The sequence below is a fragment of the Carlito syrichta genome, unplaced genomic scaffold (genome assembly GCF_000164805.1).
Source record: "Carlito syrichta isolate Samal-C Ts95f unplaced genomic scaffold, Tarsius_syrichta-2.0.1 Scaffold117959, whole genome shotgun sequence".
Taxonomy (NCBI): Eukaryota; Metazoa; Chordata; class Mammalia; order Primates; family Tarsiidae; genus Carlito; species Carlito syrichta.
Window position 1 is genome coordinate 22,180 of NW_007062055.1, and position 6,772 is coordinate 28,951.

Consider the following 6,772-nt stretch of genomic DNA (forward strand, 5'->3'; position numbering starts at 1 on the left):
CACCTGGCCTGCCGGGGGTGATGTCCTGGGGTGACTTACAACGCCCTGCCCGTCTGGTTCCATGGCCAGGAGCTCCTGCCCGGGGTGGCACGTCCCTGCAGGCTTCCGGCTGCTCCTGCCTCCCGGTTCTGGGGCCGGGCCACCCTGCAGACCACAGGGCAGAGGCCCCGCCTGCCTCTCCTTCGTGGAGGCAGACCGGAGGAAGACAGGTGGCCTCCTCCTTCCCGCTTCGGTTTCCCCACCGGTGGCTGCCTGGTTGGGCCACAGCCAGGACAAAAGGAGAGCGAGACACGGCGGCCACGGGAAGTCGGGCTGGGGGAGGGACAGGCGAGAGCGCATCACACGAGCCACACACTCCGCCGGGCGTGGGGCTTGTGGCTGCTGCCCGGCCATGTTGCCAAGAGCCTGTGGGGCATGCAGACGCTGGGAACTGTCAGAGCTCCTAAAACTAACCTCGATGGGCCTCTTGGAGGAGGTGGACCTCCCAAAAATGAGCGAGGTTCGGCCAGGCAGAGAGGAGAGGTGCAGGCAACCCAGGTGTTGGGGCTGTGGAGAGTGGACAGAAGCCCAGAGGTGAGGGCTTGTGGCTAGTTCAGAGGCCCACACTGGCTGGTGTGTGGGCCTCTGAAAGGGGAACCACAGCTGGGGTGACCTGCCAGGTCACCAGCCGGGCCAAGGAGTGAGCGCCTTGTGTTCCGCCCGCAGATCTCCAGGGGTTGTCTTCTCACCACTCAAGTTTCAGCCACGATGTCCCCTCCCCAGCGGAGCTTCCCTTTTCGATCAACTCCTCGACTTTTCCTGGAGCTTGTCTTGTTCTGTGGCTTCCTCCCCTCCCTCGAATTTCAGCTTGCTGAGGACAGAGGCCTGGGGCGCCTCGGTGGCAGCTGCACTCCAGAGCCCGGCATGCAGTAGGCACTCTATAAATGTGTGTGGGGTGAATGGATGAGTACCGTGTGCTCACTGGGGAGCCACTGAGAGTTCTGGAGCAAGAGAGTGTGCCTGGAGTGGGATCTGGGCAGGCGGAACACAGGTCAGGCCGGACCTGATTTCCTGAGCACAGCAGTCATGCCAACCCAGTGGAACCCAGAGAGGTCCATACACTCCCCGCCTGCCAGGCTCCACTTTGGTCGGGGAGAACCCTTGGGGTGGCTTCAGCAGGCACTGTGCATTTTCGGAGCCAAGAGGTAGAACTGGGAACTCCCCAGTGGACCCAGGGAAAGGCCTGAGCAGCCACTGATCCAGCCACTTTGTGCTATGGGGGTGGAAATGCAGGCTCAGAGGAGGAACCGGCTGCCCCCTGGGGACTTGGGTCGGTGGCTGCACAGCCCAGCCGGAGCACAGCAAGACGGAGCCTGGCCCCAGGCAGCCAGACCCTCCGTCTCTGCACGGGGCACCCCAGGGTCCAGACACGGCAGGTACAGAGAGCCACCAGCTGCTGTGGGTTCCATCCTTGCGGGGCTTCAGTCTGCATCTGTCACTTGGGACCACGACCCTGGCCTCGTTCTGACCAGCGCTGCAGCGGGCCACTTATTCGAAGGCATGGGACACCCCACCCCCACCGAGGGACCCCCTCCCCTGCAGCCTGCCGTGGGCCCCCGCGCACAGGGGAGTCCGGGAGCCAATGGGAGCAAAGGGGCCAGCCTGCCGCTGCTCCTGGCTGAGAGCCTGGGAAAGGCTCGCAGATGTGTTTATCACCCGCTCCCTCACTCCTGCCGCCAGGAGACAAGACTCAACCTGACCACAGGCTCTGGGGCTTGTTGGCAGCTGGTGCCGGAGAAATGGGGGGGGCAGGGGACGCCTCGGAGGGGGCGCACCGCATGCCTTCTGCAGGCCCGGCGAGCGGCGGCCCCCAGGGCTGCCTCAGAGCCCACCAACTCGCCTGGCAGACGAGGGGGTGAAACGCCGCGGGGCGTCCTCTGCCCTCACAGGCCTGCAGCTTGGGTCCAGGCCCAGCAGAGCCAGGCCCTTGCCGGGGGGCGTGAGCCCTAGGGCGGAGGGGGACGCCACTGCTGGGGGCCAGCCGGGCTTCCCCTTTCCCCTGTCCTCGTTGCCTTGGGCAGTTGTGTGGCCTGCAGGGGTGAATCGGAACGGTCAGCTCGGGGACAGCTGCGGGGTGCAGACATCTTCTGGCAGGGTGGTTTTACAATCATGACTTCCCCGTCGGCATTTTTAGGGCCGTAAGGTTTGTAGATTGAAACCAAAGACCGCTCGGGCTGGGATTGCGGACTCTTGGGTCCATACCCCAGCACGTGATGTTTGGAGCCGCAGGGTCTTTGGTCAGGAAGGAGAGAGGAGTCAGAAACCTTGGGCTGAAATCTCTAAGTGGCAGGATCTCTGTGGCTTCGCACCACCTCTTTCCAGCCTTTTGGGCAGCAAGGAGGTGAGCTACCCACCGTTCTTGTCTGCGAGACTAGATGCTCAGTCAAGTGAGAGGATCGAGTAAGAGGACCCACCGTTGTGACTCAGGGCTAAACACTGCAGGAGAAACGTGTTACAGAAGGTGCAGGAAAGAGGTCAGAGGAGGAGTGCTCTCCCCTCGAAGAAGTCTGAAGACCAGCAAGGGAAGGGGAAGGGACCTCTCAGCAGGGCTTTGAAGGACAAGCGGGTGGTGGCTTCCCTGCCTTGAGTGCCAGGCCCCAGATGGGACTTCCTCTCATCCTGGACGTGCCCGGAAGGGGCACTGGTGGGGCAGTGCGTGTGGGTGGGCGGGGGTGTGCACCCTCTCGGGGACAGAGCAGAGGAGAGTGAAGGGGCTGTGGCCGTGACTGGCGCCGGAAGCCCGCCGGGGGCTCCGGGTGGGTGGCCGGGGCGGCTGTTTTGGAAGCATAGAAGGCAGCACCCACTGCCGGCGCACTTGGGGTGGAGGAATGGGGCCCCCGCACTGGGGTCAGGACCTGGGACGGAGGAGACAGGTTCTAGAGGGAGAGGCTGAGCGTGCTCTGTGGCAGCGGGCGGGGAGGAGCAGCCCTGGTTCCTGGATCTTAGCTCTGGAGGGCGGTCTTGGCTGGAGCTACTTCCCGGCACCCACCAGCGGGAGGCGGTCACGGAAGTCCTGGCGTGGACAGGGTGGCCCAGGGCAGGATTACAGTGAGACGGCAGGAGAGTCTGAGGCACAGCCTGGACAGATGGGCCCTCGGGAAGGAGCGCCGTGGTGGGGAAGAGCAGTCAGGAGGACCAGGGGGATCCGGGCCTTCGAGGCACCCTTGTCAGCACACGTAAGAGGTCCCCCGTGGGGCACAGATGCCCCGGCTGTGCGATAAGTTGACCCCTGCTGTCTCCCAGCCGTGGAACCCCGGCCAAGGGCCAGGCGTCTCCAAGCCTCCACGAGGACAGTGTACCTGGCAGGCCAGGCTGGCGGGCGTACTGTGCATCTAGCGAAGTGCACCAGGGAGTTCTGGGGGCCCCCGGGGAGGGAGAGGCCCCAGCCACCCCTTCCTGAGAGTGTGGGGACTGAGCCCAGGAGAGGCGGCCCTGGGGATGGGGCCCAGCTGGGACAAGGCTGGCCCCCGCTGGAATGCACCGCTCGCTCCGAGGGAGGTGAGCTCAGGGGGATGGAATTCCACCGGAGCGAGAAGTCACCTCCCAGGCCCTGCCCAGCCTCTTGCACACGGAGGGGTGTCGGTCTTGTCCCTTCCTGCCCTGCCCCGTCTGGCCCGGGTGCTCCCGGGAGCTGGATTCCCACCCCTGCCCTGGCCGCAGGCAGGCCTGTGAGTCAGGGGACGCCAAGGACCAGCCCCTGACGGCTGGGGTGGGGTCCAGATAAGGTTTGCTCAGCTATGCTCCTCTCTGCTGTCCCAAGGGCCACTTACATATTTGACCAGATAAAGTGGCCCGTGGTGGCATGCCAAGAACCCGAGGAGCCAGGCCCCGCCCAGCCTGAAACCGGCTGGCCTGGCCAGGCCGGAAGGAGCTGTGCCCAGGCAGCTGTGCCCTCCACTCCTGCCCCACACCTGGGCACAGTTCTGGGTTCTCGCCTTTGCCCGTGGAACAGCCAGCAGCCAGGGCCCGGGGACGTGGACCAGGCGTGGCCCTGGGCAGATCTCCTCTCTGGGGCCTGGGTTTCTCCCAAGGGGGTTTCTTCTCCTGGGTCTCAGAAGTGTCTTCTGGGTCTGACATGTGGAGTGGGGCAGACGCGGTGACCCTAGAACCCCTGGCCCCAAACCTTGCCTCCCGCTACCCTCCCCCACTCGCCACCCTCTGGCCACACACTCCTGGAGTCACCCAGCTTGTTCCCACCTCGGTGCCTTTGCACATGCGGCTCCGTCTATCTGGAATGCCCTTCCCCCAAACGTTGGCGTGGCTAGACCCCATTCAGATGTCACCTTCTCAAGGAGGCTCTCGCTGACTTGCCTCCCGAAATCCGCCGCATCTCCCCGCCCCTCTGCTTTCCCTGTCCCGTGGAGTTGTCTCACTTGCGCAGATCTTCGTGCCTGTCTTGCCGGTCACCTCCCGCTGTAAGCTCGGTGCCACAAGCGTAGGAATGGCCTAAGCCCACGGCGGCATCCCCTGTGCCTAGAACAGGGCCTGGCACCAAGTACGTGCTCACGAAATGTTTGTGAGTGAACGAAATGCCATTCATTCATGGGGGAGGGGGTTTCCAGGAGCAGCATTATTCGCGAAGGTGCAGGACCCCTAGTTACATTTGAACTTGAGGTAAACAGCCCTGATTCGTATTAGAAGTGTGTCCCGAATGTTGCATAGGGCATACTTAAACTAAACGATGATTCATCGTTTAGCTCAAGTTCAAATTCAGTGAGGTCTCTTGTGTTTTTTAATTGAGCTTCTGTCGAGATAATTATCGATTCACATAGACCTCACCTCGTCGTAAGACACAGAAACATCCCTTGCAGCTTTTGCCCGCTTCTCCCGGATGGTGACAGCTTGCAGAACTCTAGGACGATACCACAACCGGAAGGCTGATGCCGCCGGAGTTAGGACAGCGATGCCTCCAGGGTCCCCACGCCGCCCTTTGCAAGCCACATCTGCTTCCCGCTCTTCCTGGCCCCTCTTAATCCTTGGCAGCCACTCATCTGTTCATTTCTATGGTTTCGATCGATTTAGTGATGTTGCACGAATGGGCTCTTACAGTAAGGAACCTTCTGGGATTCGCTTCTTTTCACTGAGCATGCTGCCCCAAGATTAGTTCAAGCCGTTGTGTGTATCAAGAGAAAGTTCCTTTTCGTTGCTGGCTAATATTCCAAATATTCCACGGTAGAGATGCACCACAGTTGAATAGCTGTTCACCTGTTGAAGGGTGTTGGGTTTTCTTGGTTTGAGGTTTTCCCCCCAGCTTTGAGCTACTGCAAGAAAAGCTGTCACGAGCGTGTATGTACAGGTTTTTCTGTGAATGCAAGGTCCCGTTCATCTAGGATAAGTGCCCAAGGGTGTACATACATGGTAGTTGAATACTCACGTTTATGAGAAAGTGTTTCCCAGACCGGCTGTGCCGTCTTACATTCCTACCAGCGATGGTGAGTGGTCCAGTTTCTCTGCATCCTTGCTAGCTTTTGGTGATGTCACTATTGTTTAAATTTCTGCTGTTCTGAGAGGTGTGCGCTTTGCCTCATTGAGGTTTTAGTTGGGGTTTCCCAGATGGCTAGCAATGTGGAACAGCTTTTCACACGTTTATCTGTCATCCGCGTACACTCTTCAGCATAATGTCTGTTCATGTGTTCTGCCCAGTCTCTAATTCGATTATATTTTTACTGTTGAGTTTTGACATTTCTTTATTTATTCTAGACGCTAGTCTTCTGTCAGTCGTGTGGTTTACAAACCCCCTTTCCCAGTGTATAGCTTTTTAACTTAATATTAAGGTCCAATTTATCTATCTTTCCTTTTATGGATAGTGACTTTGATGCTGTCTGAGAACTCTTTGCTCAACCCCAGAGCCCAAAGATTTTCCCTTATTTTTTTTCCCAAAAGTTTTACATTTTGCATTAGATCTGTGATCTCTTTTCAAAAGTAATTCATTAATTTTTAACAATAACAATCGACAAAGGTACCTGCATAGTGAGCATCTGCATACCTCACCCTGAATGGTCCCCCACGTCTTTAAAATTAAAACAATTTTTTAAAATGGCACAAGTGTCTTTCTTTTTTGAAATTAGTTTAAAGCTTTCATTTATTTTTAATTGTGGTAAACCACGCTTCACATGAAACGTGCCGTCAGTTCAATGGCATTGAGCACACGCACACCGCCGTTCGGCCACCGGCGCCCTCCACCTCAGGACTCTTTGTCTTCCCGCACGAAAACTTTCCCCATGCAGCAGACTCCCCCCCACCACAGCTCCTGGCACCCACTGTGCTACTTTCCGTCTCCGTGAATTTGTCTGCTCTAGGGACCCCATTTCAGGAGAATCACATAGCATTTGTCTCTTTGGGGATGGCTCATTTCAGGGAGCACAATGTCTGGAAGGCCCTGTCATCCGTCGTGAGTTTAACTTTTGAAGCAGGTGTGGGTTGGGGGGGCTCGTTTCTCCAGCCCCCACCTCCGTGTGCAATCTGGCAGTTTTACGCTCTGCCGCCTCCACTGCTCCATCAAGGAGGGTGACCGCCAGAGACTGCCAAGGAGAATCATGGGTGTGTCTCTGAGTTGGAGACTCTCCCTTCCTCAGACCCGTCAAACCCGCCAGAGACCGAAACCCAGACCTGGGGGGCTCTTGCCGAGACCACATACCCCAGAAGAGTGGAGGAGCAGGATTCACACCCGGGGCCCAGCTCCCAGCTCCGACCTCCCTCCTGCTCCCTGTGGCTGGTGGAGGCGGGGGCAGTG

The 6,772-nt window shown here is 58.9% G+C and overlaps 1 protein-coding gene across 1 annotated transcript in view; it reads left to right on the plus strand.

Annotated features, from left to right (window-relative positions):
* WNT7A (Wnt family member 7A) overlaps positions 1-6,772 on the plus strand; it is a gene marked incomplete at its 5' end in the record, with an annotated part of 50,758 nt that overhangs the window by 17,903 nt on the left and 26,083 nt on the right. The gene's annotated exons all lie outside the window — the stretch shown is intronic.